General features: G+C 38.1%; 1 protein-coding gene across 7 annotated transcripts in view; it reads right to left on the bottom strand.

Annotated features, from left to right (window-relative positions):
* Positions 1-16,148, bottom strand: part of Arhgap6 (Rho GTPase activating protein 6) — a 470,700-nt gene that overhangs the window by 56,394 nt on the left and 398,158 nt on the right. The gene's annotated exons all lie outside the window — the stretch shown is intronic.

Below are 16,148 nucleotides of genomic sequence, written 5' to 3'. Positions count from 1 at the left end.
TTAATAATACATACAACTTTGACATCTGTGATTTAGTACAGTATCATTGGATAAGGAAATGGATTTGCGGATCCACAAAAATATAGGTTTAACTATCACTATGCCATTTACTATGGGTGTGACTTTGGAAAAGTCTCACCATCCTTATCTATAAGATGAGAATGTCATGGGGTTATTGTGAGAATTACATGGAACAATGCACATGTAGTGCTTAATGTGGAGCCTGATACAGCTTCACAAATTCATATCTCCTTCCTTTGTGGGGGTCGAACAGTAGCCCATGACATGGTTGCATCATAATTTAATTAATAATTTCCCCATTGATGGATGTTGGGGTTTCTATTTTTTCACTATAATAAGTAAGGAATATATCATTTTATTATCTGGTACTTAAATGTACTTAATATGTGGGACTGGGGATATAGCTCAGTTGGTAGAGTGCTTGCCTCACACGCACAAGGCCCTGGGTTCAATCCCCAGCACCACAAAAAATGTTCTTAATTTGTTTGTTTAAATTGCTAACTAATAAATATAGCCCTCGCATCAGTGGGCAGCTGAAGTAGAATTCCTGGGGTGTCATCATAAAATATTGGCCCTGATCATTGCCAGAATGTGTTTTGGAATTATGCAGCTGTCAGTTTAACTTGTGGGAGGTGTGAATCGGGAATCTACATTGTGATTGCATGACAGTCATGAAGCTGATGCCACCCGGAAATTCATGTTTAAAAGAGGGATTAAGAATTGATTTACAGGGCACACTAAAAATGTAATAAGGAAAGATGGTCAGCCCAATAAAATTTAAAAACAATACTCTGGTATCAAGGAAAAACAGAGTAAGCATTCTGAAACAGTAATGAGCATTCTTGGGATCCTCACAGGGTTGCAGATGTTCCTGACTCCTCTGAATTTTTGGAGGCAAAAGAACATCACAATATAGTCAACAGGCACATTCAATTCTGCCTCCCTTTCAATATTTTAAAAATGATTCTCCTTCCACAAAATGAAAATAGTTCATAAGTGTTCTCAACCTTTTCAGTTATAAAATTTGCATAGGGAAAATTATGTACATCAGTTGTAATGTGGCAAAGAGTCATCAATCTCTTTCATCATTTATGCATTCCTATCCTCAACATCTAAAAGTTGATCTAATTACTAAGGCCTATTGTGACTTCTTATATAGAGACAATAAAACATTAAAACTGCACAAGATTTTAACCTGTTCTCCAAATAGGATTGATAGTTCTCTTATTTTGTTATGTTTTCTTCATTGCTAATTCATATCAGCAAATGTACTTGAAATTAAAAAATTTAGTTTTTAAATCCTCTAGTTCCTTCATTGAAAGAGTCTTTGAGACAGACTAATTAAGTCATACATTAAAGACTAAGAAATTTAGCGTTGGGGTTGTGGCTCAGTGGTAGAGTGCTTGCCTAGCATGCCCTGGGTTTGATCCTCAGCACCACATAAAGATAAATAAATAAAGATATTGTATTCATCGACAATTAAAACATATTTTTTTAAAAAAAAGACTAAGAAATTTATTTTTATAACTAGTGGATGGATCCTAACTTTCAAACAAAATGTCAAATAGTCAGAATACATTTAGGATGGGGGTATTTTCATTTAAGATAGAATGGCTTTAAAAATTTTTTTAAATTATGGAATGGATCGTAAATAGATGTACATAAATACCAATGTACAGTTTAAGTTTAAATAATAATTATAAGTTCAACTTTGGCATATTCAGCATATAAGTAAAGATCTAGACTGTTGCTTATACTCAAAGAACCACATTTTGCATCCCTCCTCCTCACCCCATGTGATTATTGGTCTGATTTTTGAAATAATCAATTGATTTTTTTTAGTCTTACTATCTAGGCATGCATAGGTACAGAATACAGTTTTGTTTTGTTTTTTTTTTTCCTTTGGGGATAATGTGGATGGAATCACACTGTGGGTATTCTTTCTTATTTCATTTATTTCACTCACCACTTTGGGAGATTCATCCTATAATTCCCTCAGGCAACTAAAAGTCATTCATTATGATTGTTACATAGCATTTTCTTATATGAATTTACAGTTAAATTCTTCCATTGAACCACTGATGGAAATTTGTGTTATTTCTAGCTTTGGGGTATTAGGAGCAGTGATTTTAAAAATTCTATTCATGTCTTCTGTACACATACTGATCTTTCTGAGAGGGTGATTCTGAAAGTGTAGTTCAGAACCTGCAGCATCACTATCACTTGGGAACTTGTTAGGGATGCAAATTCTCTATGGTTTCACCCAGACTCAGTGAATCTGGAGTAGCCTCCAGCAATGTGTGTTTGAACATACTCTCCAGGGGATTCTGGTACACACTAAAGTCTGAGAGTCATTTCTCTAGGGTATATACATAGAAGCTACATTGCTGGGTCAGTGTGTATGCAGTATTAGGCTTTATTAGGTAGTGCCAAACTTTTCAAGGTTGTTCGGCTCCTTTCTATTCCCACCAGAATTAGAATATAGTTACAAAAGGATAATATATACTTAAACTCCAAACTGCAAACAGTATCTTGAAACCTCCTTATAACCGAAGTGTGATTTTTGTGAATAACTACCTACAATAAAAAGTGGAGCTGTTTAAAGTAACTATTATCTTTTTTACTTAATTTTACGTGAATATTTTTAATGGGCAATTATATGAAATAATACATGATGTACAATATTGTGAAGTGATACAATGTTTTAGTATGTCATTTTCTCTTTTCAAATCTTCAAGAAAGTGACCAGAGCTGCACAATGAAACCACTTGTTCCTCTTCTCCTTGGTGTTCAATCATCACTTTTCTTGGGGTCTTCAGTTTTTGAAGAATTTCTCATCTTTGCTTCCAGAGAGAACAAAAAATCGGATCAAAAGGTTTCCAGATTACATGCTTGTACCATACAGAACAGTTTATGTTCAATCAGTTCCTTGGATGGCAATAAGTGTGATAAATGACATTCTGTATTTGTCTTAGTTTTCTTTCTGCTGTTATAACAGAATACCATAGACTGGATAATTTATAAACAATGTAAGCCTATTTGGCTCATTGTTCTGGAGACTGGGAAGTTCAAGACTGAGAGGCCACATCTTGTGAGTGCCTCCTTGTTGTGTCATAACATGGTGGAAGGCATAATACAGGCATGTAAGAGAAAAATAAAGAGATGGAACTTGTAGGCTCAAGCCATTGTTATTAATTCATTCATGATGGCAGAGTTCTCATGACATAAGTGCCTCCCAGTAAGCCCTACCTTCTACTGAGGATTGTTTCTAACACCCGCTTTTTGAGGGACACATTCAAATCACAGGTTTTTTTTTTTTTAAAGAAATTCAACCTTCCAAACATCAACGCCATAAAAATATTTTTTAAATAGCTTTATTTAATTTATTTATTATTATGTGGTGCTGAGTATTGAACCCAGTGCCTCACACAAGCAAGACGAGTGCTCTATCACTGAGTCCCAGCCCCAGCCCCCATAGGAATATTTTTAATGATGCAAATAGTAATTATCACATGCTTGCTTACTGCTTACAGTGTACACATTATCTTAGAGACAACAGTGATCTGGAGGACTGTGTCCTGACCAGAAACCATTTTGGAACAAGCACTTAGGGATTGGCTCCCATGTTCTCTCCTTTAACCAGGCATCATAGAAGTCTGTATTAATAAACCCAGAGGAGACCACGACCTACATGGGAGACCACACAAACAAATGACTCAAGAGCAGATGGTAAAGTAGCAAGTCTTTTGTATCCTAGTGATCCCAAAGCAAAGGACCCATTTTGTTGGAGGTAGTTAATATGGGCATCATATTGGTGGAGACCAACATTAAGCAGGGTCTTTAGAAGAGCTGAGAATAAGAAAACATGAAATTGCTCCTGTAAGACACACTATTCATGGACTCATTTGCAGATGGGTAGTGCTCCATTTTAAGGCCTGTTTTTGTAGCTAGACTAGAGGCTCTCTGAGGAGAGAACCATGCTTCTTCCAAGGGGATAGCACAGGATGATGCATGCCCTGAGAACTTGTTGACACAGTGTAAAGTCAGAAAATCAGAGATTTGTGGTTGGGTATGAGGAAATTCAGAAGCAATGAAGTATATACTTAATAATGTTAAGGTGATCAGATTTGGAAAATGAAGGATATAAAACAGTATTTTCCACATTGAATTAATGCTAAAGATAAAATAAGAAAAGCAAAAGTACTGACAGCACTGGGTCCCACATTCCTCTATCCCTATAGGCCAGCATAGGCACCTGACCTTGAATCACCACACCCATTTAAATTATCTGGAAGGCCTTGACGTATGCAACCCAGTTAAGCCTAAACAAAAGTTTCCCACTCTTTCAAATCTTATAAAAAATCCTGCTGAAAAAAGTTTGAAGGAATGCTTTTTGGCACCATCTCCCCTGTTTCCCAGCCACAGCTGCCTCTCTATTTACTTGGACCAGAAAAATAGACTCTCAGAGAAAGCAAACCAAAGGAATTCATAGGCAAAATGAGTGGAGCACAGTTTAAAAAGTGAGGAAAAATTATATGCACAGGGACAATTGAGTGGCAGAATGGGAAGTAGCTCTTTAGAAACTGAATATAATATATGACAAATTTTCTTAGCCTGGGTTTGATGATACTTGAATCCAGATATGTCTTTATTATGGGGAATTGTACCATACATCATAGATATTTTGCAGTATCTATGACATCTATCTACTAGAATCCATAGCACCCACTCACTCCCTATTGCAACAAGAAATAACATATCTGGGCATTACAAAATGTCCCCAGGTACCAAAACCACTGAGTATCAGAACCACTGGTCTATGCGTATAGCTCTATCTAGAGAGCAGCTATGAACCATGTGAACGTGAATAAAGCATTCATATTTTCCCCCTTGTTACCAAGTTCAATCAATACCAAATGTTTTTGTTTTAAACAGAACAATATCAAGATGGCCGCTGCGTACGGGGGTTGCTGAAGTGCTGAGCGTGGTGCTCAAAGCAGCGGCTTTAATAGAGATTTCGCACAGTCTGTTAAAGCTCCTTTCACCGTTAATCTGTAGTGGACCACTTTGCCAAGGAGCAGGAAGAACAAAGAAATCGAAAAAGAGACGCTTGGCTGCTCAGAGCCGCGGGCGCTTTGCTCCCATCTGCTTCCTCTTTCGCTTCGCTCCGGGCGGAGAAGCTGAATGTGCAATCAGCAGTGGATTGTAAGTACCCGAGGCAAAGAAAGCTCAGTGCGCCCCGCCTTTTTTTTTTTTTTTCTTTTTTTTTGAATATTTTTTATACAGGGAGAGTTTGTGGATTGGGATTGCTGGCGGGGCTGTGGTTTCTGTGCCGAAAATCCACTCCGCGGGAGCCGCCATTTGCTTTCTGCTTGCTGTCTTGATGGCTCCGTATACACTGTCCGGCAGCCGCACCTAGAGGTTGCAGCTGGGCTGCGTGCCGAGCCCTGTCCTCCGAAGGCTGGACTGCAGCCTCGAGCGTCTCGGTGGCCTGTTCGCCGCTGCACCTTCGGGCAGAGCCTGCTCTGGGGTCGTTCTGCACCCCCCTGCCAGGGGACCCGTGCTCCGGAGGAGGGGGACGGAGAGCCGCGGCGGCAGCCGCTTGGGCCCCTGGGGCCTGGCACCGGGCTGAAGAGCTGCGGAGGCCAGGGTGGCTCTGCTACGGGCGCAGACAAGCGCGGACGCTTGCCAGGGCGGCTCTGCTACGGTCGCAGACAAGCGCGGACGCTCGTCAGCGCGGCCCAGAGTTTCATTTCTAGAAATCTGGACTGGAAACAGAAGCAGCAGTTTGTATAATCCCAAGAACTTGCTTATACCAGGAAGCTGTAAGGGCAACATGAATATCACTGAGGAGATGTAACATGGTGGCAGGCGCAGAGAGATCAAGTCTCTGACATCTTCAACTGTGAGGGCATAGGGAGCCGTAAACTGTCTAAATGCTGTTTGCTCAGGATCACTAGGCAATGCTGAGCTGACGTGGATCTGGGGTGTACAGGCTGGGCCCCTCAGAACACACACACAGAGCCCGAATCGGAGGCAATTAAGCTCCGGTTCGCCTGCTTCGTGTGACTCAGCACTAACGATCCCGCTGAAATAATTGGCCGGCCCTTAGGAACTTACAGAGGTAAAAGCCAACCGAGCCTTCATAGGCAGTGGCCACAGGACTGAAACGGGGATTGGGAGAGACAGTCAGGACCCACCCGTTGCATTGGTCATCCGGCAAAGGGAACAAACGGTCACCATTTGCATGGGATATCACCATGGCAGAGAAATGGCGTCATGGGCGGAGGAGATAACTGCAGTGAAACCAGCGCGACAGGTGTGTAATCCCCTAGCCATCTCTCTCCACACAGCGGGGAAACCTTAAGGGCCACTCCCAGCTCTCCTGTGAACGCAATAACCAGACCGAGGGAATCAGGAGTGGCGCAGGACTCGCGGCGCGGAACTCCCGGCTACCGCTCCCACCAGTGCTGACAACTGAGGTCTCTTGCACCAGCTACCGGGGGCGTGGCTACAGGAGGGCAAGCAAATTCGCTGGGGGATCTCAGCCCCAAGCTCTACAAACTTAGGGTCTGAGGGAGGCAAACAGGGAGAGTGAGCCCAGGTGTTCATGAAAACAGGGCTCCCAGGAGCAGCAGACCTGGCGTGTAGACAGTATTGTGGTGAGCGCCACAGGTGAGCACGGCCTGGCTTGAGGAAACACAAGACAAGGCCCTAGACACTCAGGATTGGAGACCCGCCCAGTCTAGGAGAAAGAGCTGCTGCACAGTGAATGGTTCCCACCTATTGAGAGGAGAAGCTTGGCCCAGTGGGCAGAGCTCCACCTACTGGAAGAGAAGTTAATAGAACTCTAGGACTGCATTTATTATTATTATTATTATCATTTTTTTTTCTTTTCTTTTTCTTTTTTTTTTCTTTCTTCTTTTTCTTTCATTTTCAATTTTTATTTGTTGTTGTTCTTTAATTTTTTTTCAATGTTTCTATTTTTTTTAATTTTTTTTATTTTATTATTATTATTTTTTTTAATTTTAATTTTCATTTTTTATTATCACTATTATTTTTGTTAAAATTTTTTTTTCCGTCTTTTCTTTCTTTCTTTATTATCTAATCTTTGTTATTCTTGTTTCTTTTGTCTTTTCATTTCTTTTCAATCTTCTTATTCCCCCTTCCTTGAATTCTACCTGCCTACTCTCATTCTCTTTAGTGACTTCTTCCCTTCCCTTCTAATATCTTTCCTCTCAAGCATCAAATAAATCTATAAGAGTAAACAGTAACTCAGCAGTCAAACAGAACAAGAAGTAACATGAGCAGCATAAAAAAGCAAGGAAGAAAAGGAGTACAAACAATGAAGGACAGCCTAAATATTCAGGAGGACCTAGAGTCAGCAGAAAAATGGTCATATAAAGAACTCAAGGAATACCTTAGACAGATGGAATGGAACCTTAAAGAAGATACGAGACAGCAAATCCAAACAGTGAAAGAACACTTTGAAAATGAATTACATAGACAGATAAAAGAAGAAGTTAAGCATCTTTATCAGGAGATTGAGATTATAAAAAAAAACCAAACAATAATTCTAGAAATGAAGGAAACGATAAACCAAATTAAAAACTCAATTGAGAGTATCACTAACAGAGTGGAGCAAGTAGAAGCCAGAACATCAGATAATGAAGACAAAATATATCATCTTGAAAAGAGCCTAGCCAACTCAGAAAGGCTGGTTAAAAACCACGAGAAAAACATCCAAGAGATATGGGATAACATAAAGAAACCAAACCTACGAGTCATCGGGATAGAAGAAGGTACAGAGATTCAAACCAAGGGAATGAGTAACCTGCTGAAAGAAATAATTACAGAAAACTTTCCAGAAATAAAAAAGGAAACGGATATACAAATTGTAGATGCATACAGGACACCGAGCACACAAAATCACAGTAGACCAACGCCAAGACACATTGTTATGAAGATATCCAATATACAGAACAAAGAGAAAATACTAAAAGCTACAAGAGAAAGGAGGCAGATTACATTCAGGGGTAAACCAATAAGGTTAACAACGGATTTTTCATCACAGACGCTGAAAGCGAGAAGATCCTGGAACAACGTATTTCAAACACTGAAAGACAATGGATGCCAACCAAGAATTCTGTATCCAGCAAAATTAAGCTTCAGGTACGATAACGAAATAAAAATCTTTCATGATAAACAAAAGCTAAAAGAATTTGCAGCCAGAAAACCAGCATTGCAAAGCATCTTGAGCAAAACACTACACGAGGAAGAAATGAAAAACAATAACCAAAACCATCAGTGGGAAGTGCCTCTATAAAGACAGAGGACGGGGGGAAAGCTAACCATGGAGAAACAAACTAAATTAAAAAAAAAAAAAGAAGAAGATAAATAATCAAACATGGCTGGAAGTACAAACCATATATCAATAGTAACTCTAAACATTAATGGCTTAAACTCTCCAATAAAGCGACATAGGCTGGTAACATGGATTAAAAAAACAAATCCAACAATATGCTGCCTCCAGGAGACACATCTGATTGGAAAAGACATACACAGGCTGAAGGTGAAAGGTTGGGAAAAAATATACCATGCACACGGTCCTCGTAAGCAAGCAGGGGTGGCCATCCTCATATCGAATAAAATTGACTTCAAGACTAAATTAATCAAAAGGGATAAGGAAGGACATTATATACTGTTAAAAGGAACCATTTACCAACAAGACATAACAATTATCAATATTTATGCACCAAATAATGGTGCTGCGACGTTCATAAAACAAATTCTCCTCAAGTTCAAGAATCAAATAGACCACAACACAATAATTATGGGTGACTTCAACACACCTCTCTCACAATTGGACAGATCCTCCAAACAAAAGCTGAATAAAGAAACTATAGAACTCAATATCACAATCAACAACCTAGACTTAACTGACATATATAGAATATATCAACCATCATCAAGTGGATATACTTTTTTCTCAGCAGCACATGGATCCTCCTCAAAAATAGACCATATATTATGCCATAGGGCAACCCTCAGTAAATATACAGGGGTGGAGATAATACCATGCATTTTATCTGATCATAATGGAATGAAACTGGAAATCAATGATAAAAGACGGAAGGAAAAATCCTACATCACATGGAAAATGAACAATATGTTACTGAATGATCAATGGGTTACAGAAGACATAAAGGAAGAAATCAAAAAATTCTTAGAGATAAATGAAAATACAGACACAACATATCGGAATCTATGGGACACAATGAAAGCAGTTTTAAGAGGGAAATTCATCGCTTGGAGGTCATTCCTCAAAAAAAGGAAAAACCAACAAATAAATGAGCTCACACTTCATCTCAAAGCCCTAGAAAAGGAAGAGCAAAACAACAGCAAATGTAGCAGAAGGCAAGAAATAATTAAAATCAGAGCGGAAATCAATGAAATTGAAACAAAAGAAACTATTGAAAAAATTAACAAAACTAAAAGTTGGTTCTTTGAAAAAATAAATAAGATCGACAGACCCTTAGCCATGCTAACGAAGAGAAGAAGAGAGAGAACTCAAATCACTAACATACGGGATGAAAAAGGCAATATCACAACAGACACTACAGAAATACAGAAGACAATTAGAAATTATTTTGAAAACCTATATTCCAATAAAATAGAAGATAGTGAAGACATTGATAAATTCCTTAAGTCATATGATTTGCCCAGACTGAGTCAGGAGGATACTCACAACTTAAACAGACCAATAACAATAGATGAAATAGAAGAAGCAATCAAAAGACTTCCAACCAAGAAAAGCCCAGGACCGGATGGGTATACAGCGGAGTTTTACAAAACCTTTAAGGAAGAATTAATACCAATACTTTTCAAGTTATTTCAGGAAATAGAAAAAGAAGGAGCTCTGCCAAATTCATTCTATGAGGCCAACATCACCCTGATTCCGAAACCAGACAAAGACACCTCAAAGAAAGAAAACTACAGACCAATATCTCTGATGAACATAGATGCAAAAATCCTCAATAAAATTCTGGCGAACCGGATACAAAGGCACATCAAAAAAATTGTGCACCATGATCAAGTAGGATTCATCCCTGGGATGCAAGGATGGTTCAATATACGGAAATCAATAAATGTTATTCACCACATCAATAGACTTAAAAATAAGAACCATATGATCATCTCAATAGACGCAGAAAAAGCATTCGACAAAGTACAGCATCCCTTTATGTTCAAAACATTAGAAAAACTAGGGATAACAGGAACTTACCTCGACATTGTAAAAGCTATCTATGCTAAGCCTCAGGCTAGCATCATTCTCAATGGAGAAAAATTGAAGGCATTCCCCCTAAAATCTGGAACAAGACAGGGATGCCCTCTATCACCACTTCTATTCAATATAGTTCTCGAAACACTGGCCAGAGCAATTAGACAGACGAAAGAAATTAAAGGCATAAAAATAGGAAAGGAAGAACTTAAATTATCACTATTTGCAGATGACATGATTCTATACCTAGAAGACCCAAAAGGGTCTACAAAAAAACTACTAGAACTAATAAATGAATTCAGCAAAGTGGCAGGATATAAAATCAACACGCATAAATCAAAGGCATTTCTGTATATCAGCGACAAAACTTCTGAAACGGAAATGAGGAAAAACACTCCATTCACAATATCCTCAAAAAAAATAAAATACTTGGGAATCAACCTAACAAGAGAGGTGAAAGATTTATATAATGAAAACTACAAAACCCTAAAAAGAGAAGTAGAAGAAGATCTTAGAAGATGGAAAAATATACCCTGTTCATGGATAGGCAGAACTAACATCATCAAAATGGCGATATTACCAAAAGTTCTCTATAGGTTTAATGCAATGCCAATCAAAATCCCAACGGCATTTCTTGTAGAAATGGATAAAGCAATCATGAAATTCATATGGAAAAATAAAAGACCCAGAATAGCAAAAGCAATTCTAAGCAGGAAGTGTGAATCAGGCGGTATAGCGATACCAGACTTAAAACTATACTACAGAGCAATAGTAACAAAAACAGCATGGTACTGGTACCAAAACAGGAGGGTGGACCAATGGTACAGAATAGAGGACACAGAGACTAATCCACAAAGCTACAACTATCTTATATTTGATAAAGGAGCTAAAAGCATGCAATGGAGGGAGGATAGCATCTTCAACAAATGGTGCTGGGAAAACTGGAAATCCATATGCAACAAAATGAAACTGAATCCCCTCCTCTCGCCATGCACAAAACTTAACTCAAAGTGGATCAAGGAGCTAGATATCAAATCAGAGACTCTGCGTCTGATAGAAGAAAAAGTTGGCTCCGATCTACATATTGTAGGGTCGGGCTCCAAATTCCTTAATAGGACACCCATAGCACAAAAGTTGATAACAAAAATCAACAAATGGGACTTACTTAAACTGAAAAGTTTTCTCTCAGCAAGAGAAACAATAAAAGAGGTAAATAGGGAGCCTACATCATGGGAACAAATTTTTACTCCTCACACTTCAGATAGAGCCCTAATATCCAGAGTATACAAAGAACTCAAAAAATTAAACAATAAGAAAACAAATAACCCAATCAACAAATGGGCCAAAGACCTGAACAGACACTTCTCAGAGGAGGACATACAATCAATCAACAAGTACATGAAAAAATGCTCACCATCTCTAGCAGTCAGAGAAATGCAAATCAAAACCACCCTAAGATACCATCTCACTCCAGTAAGATTGGCAGCCATTATGAAGTCAAACAACAACAAGTGCTGGAGAAGATGTGGGGAAAAGGGTACTCTTGTACATTGCTGGTGGGACTGCAAACTGGTGCGGCCAATCTGGAAAACAGTATGGAGACTCCTGGGAAAGCTGGGAATGGAACCACCATTTGACCCAGCTATTGCCCTTCTTGGACTTTTCCCTGAAGACCTTAAAAGAGCGTACTACAGGGATACTGCTACATCGATGTTCATAGCAGCACAATTCACAATTGCTAGACTGTGGAACCAACCCAGATGCCCTTCAATAGATGAATGGATAAAAAAAATGTGGCATTTATACACCATGGAGTATTACGCAGCACTAAAAAATGACAAAATCATAGAATTTGCAGGGAAATGGATGGCACTAGAGCAGATTATGCTTAGTGAAGCTAGCCAATCCCTAAAAAACAAATACCAAATGTCTTCTTTGATATAATGAGAGCAACTAAGAACAGAGCAGGGAGGAAGAGCAGGAAGAAAAGATTAACATTAAACAGATACATGAGGTGGGATGGAAAGGGAGAGAAAAGGGAAATTGCATGGTAATGGAGGGAGACCCTCATTGTTATACAAAATTACATATAAGAGGCTGTGAGGGGAATGGGAAAATAAACAAGGAGAGATATGAATTACAGTGGATGGGGTAGAGAGAGAAGATGGGAGGGGAGGGAGCGGGGATGGTAGAGGATAGGAAAGTAGCAGAATACAACAGTTACTAATAGGGCATTATGTAAAAATGTGGATGTGTAACCGATGTGATTCTGCAATCTGTATTTGGGGTAAAATTGGGAGTTCATAACCAACTTGAATCTAATGTATGAAATATGATATGTGAAGAGCTTTATAATGTTTTGAACAACCAATAAAAAAATTAAAAAAAAAAAATAAACAGAACAATATCAAAATGCTTACAAGTTATTGAGATTTTAGATATCAGGATGAATTTTGAGCACAGAAGCAATTTCCTTCAATTTATGAAAAACAGAAGGCTACCTATAGTTATCTTTCTACTAATTCCTGAGACTATATGTAGGGAAAGAAAGTGAGTTTCTTTATAAAAAGAGCCTTTTCTTTCTTTCAATAAAGTACTATGTCTTCTTTTGGGTGGAAAGATCTGGTGGAAAAGCATTTGTGGTGAATAGTGGTATGAATGGATACTATTAAACATTTGAGGAAGGCTCTAGAGGACTAACATTGTGCATGAAAAGACTTACTAGCCCATACATCCATAGGTCAGAACAAGGATTCATCAGGATATTTTAGGGAGACCATTTTGCCATCAAACGGAACTGTTCAGCAATGGAATGAGCTACATCCATAAAAGCACCATTTGCTATGGCTTCCATCTTGGTTGTACTCTGCCTTATATCCTTCACTCTGAGAGAAGTCAGGTCACTGTCAATCCTATGCAAAGGACTAAGCAGTAAGGAACTGAAGCCTCCAGCCAACAGCCATATGAGTAAGCCTGGACACAGATTCTCCAGAGCCAGACAGTCTAGCTTTCAGATAACTGAAGCACCAACTAAGCTGGTGAACCAGAACAGCCCAGCTAAGCTATTTGCAGAAGCTATGTGAGATGAGAAATATTCATCATTTGAAAAAAAAAAAAAAAGGAAAGGAAATGATGCTAATCTAAGTGTAATGTAATATCCTAGATGAGATCTTGGAACACAAAAAGACATTAATGGGGAAACTGGCAAGGTATGAATAACTCTTTTATTGATGGTTATACATCAAAGTTGGTTTCTTTGCTATGATAGTAGTCCGAGGCTATATAAGTGTTAACACTGGGAAAAGTGGGTGAAGTACAAAAGTAAGCTTTGGACTATTTTTGTGACTTTTTTGTAAGTTTAAAATTATTCCAAAATATGGGCTGGGGATGTGGCTCAAGCGGTAGAGCATTCACCTGGCATGGGTGGGGCACTGGATTCGATCCTCAGCACCACATAAAAATAAAATAAAGATGTTGTGTCCACCGAAAACTAAAAAAATAAATATTAAAAAATTCTCTCTCTCTCAAAAAATTATTCCAAAATAGATAAAAAGGAAAATGTAGTCTTGAAATGCATATTAAAGAAAAAAAGTGCTAAAGTAGTCAAAGAATCCTGAGCAATAAGAGCCAATGCAGGAGGCACCACGATACCCAATTTCAAATTATACTACAGAACTATAGTAACAAAACAGCAATGGTGCTGGCATAAAACAGATGTGTAGACCAATGGAATTGAGTAGAAGACAGAGACAAATCCACAAACATAGTCTTCCGATCCTTGAAAAAGGCATGAAATATTTTATTGGGCAAAAGATAGCCTTTTAAACAAATGGTGCTGGGAAAACTGGATATCCACATGTAAAAGAATGAGAATAGAACCCTATTCCACACCCTGCACAAAAATCAACTCAAAATGGATCAAAGTCCTAGGAATAAGACCAGAAGGTCTATAACTGCTAGAAAAGACAGGGCAATACTCCAGCACATAGGCACAGGCAATAACTTCCTCAACAAGACACTTATAGAACTCAGGAAATAATAACAAGAATCAATAAATGGGATAAAATAAAACTAAAAATCTTCACTACAGCAAAATTAATAATTAATAGCATGAAGAAAGAACCACAGAATGGAAGAAAATCTTTGCCAGCTGCTTGTCCAACAGAGGATTAATATCCAGAATATACAAAGAACTCAAAAACACACAAAAAATCAGTAAATGGGCAAAGAACTAAACAGACAGTTCTCAAAAATAGTACAGATGGGCATCAAATGTGTGAAGTTATGTTCAACAACTTTAAGCCATAAGGGAAATGCAAATCAAAACTACTCTGAGGGGCTGAGTAGAGGTGAGTGCTGTGCACTCACCAAGCATGTGTGAGGCACAGGATTCAATCCTCAGCACCACATAAATAATGATAATAAAGGTATTGTGTCCATCTACAACTAAAAAAATTGTTTAAAAAACTACAGTGAGATTTCATCTTATTCTAGTTAGAATGGTAATCATCAAGAATACAAATAATAATAAATGCTAGAGAGAACATAGGAAAAAAGGAACACTTTTACAACTGTTGGTGGAATGTAAATTAGTACAACCACTATGGAAATTAGTATGAAATTCTTCAAAAGACTAGAAATGGAACTACCCTATTATCCAGTCATACCACTTCTTGATATTTTTTAGAAAGAATTGAAGGCAGCATAGTATAGAGAAAGATGCTTATTATAGGAGCACAATTCACAATTGCCAAGCTAAGGAATCAGCCTACATGGTCAACAGAAAAATGGATTAAAAATTTTAGTGTATATATATATATATATATATATATATATATATATATATATATAGAGAGAGAGAGAGAGAGAGAGAGAGAGAGAGAAAGGAGGTTCACTCAGCCATAAAGAAGTATGAAATTTTATTTCCTGTAAATGGGTGGAATTAGAGAACATCATGCTAAGTGAAATAGCCAGACTCAAAAACTCAAAGGTCAAATTGTCTTTCTCAAATATGGAAGCTAGAAAGAGAAAAAAAAGAAATAAAAATGAATCTTATGGTAGTAGAAGGTTCACCAATAGAGTAGAGGAAGGAGATTGAGAGGGAGGGAGGAGAGAGGGCATGGGGAAGTTCTGGGGAATGAAACCCACCAAATTATATTATGTCCATGTATGAATATATATGTCCACGTACGAATCATATATATATATATATAATTTAAATAATAATGATAATGATGACAGAAGGGAGATTGGTAGGGTAAAGCAAGTCGATTTGGGGAGGGAGCAGAGGAAGGGAAGGGAAAGTACTGGGGAAAGATTGATCAAATTATGTACATGTACATATATGGTATAACAAGTCCCAGTATTACATACAATTATAATGCACCAATAAAATAAGGACTAAAAAAGAAAATGTGGTATATATACAGAATGGGGTTTTATTCTGTTTAAAGAATAATTATGTCATTTGCAGGAAAACAAATAGAAGTGGAGAGCATCATGGTAGGCAAAATAAGCCAGACTCAGAAAGTCAAAGGTCATGTTTTCTCTCATGTGTAGAAGCTAGAGAGAGAGAAAAAGATAGGTTTCATGAAAATAGAAGGAAGACCTCTAGGCAGAAAGGGGGCCGGGGGAGGGAAAAGAGGAGGACAAGGGGAAGTACCAGGAAATTAAATCGTTCAAATAATGTTATGTGCATTTACAAATATGCCACAATGAAATCCACTATTCTGTATAATTATTATGTACCAATTAAAAAAAACCCTTAAAAACAACCTCTTTCTCTCAAGCACCAGATGTATTCAAGCATAGTTTGGAAACTCATTTGCTAAGCATGCAGGAAAAT

This window comes from Marmota monax, unplaced genomic scaffold (assembly GCF_021218885.2).
Source record: "Marmota monax isolate L192 unplaced genomic scaffold, Marmota_monax_Labrador192_F-V1.1 WCK01_AAM20220418_F8-fsc00089, whole genome shotgun sequence".
NCBI lineage: Eukaryota > Metazoa > Chordata > Mammalia > Rodentia > Sciuridae > Marmota > Marmota monax.
Note: the sequence above shows the minus strand (reverse complement) of the source record. Positions and strands in the feature narration are given on the sequence as shown.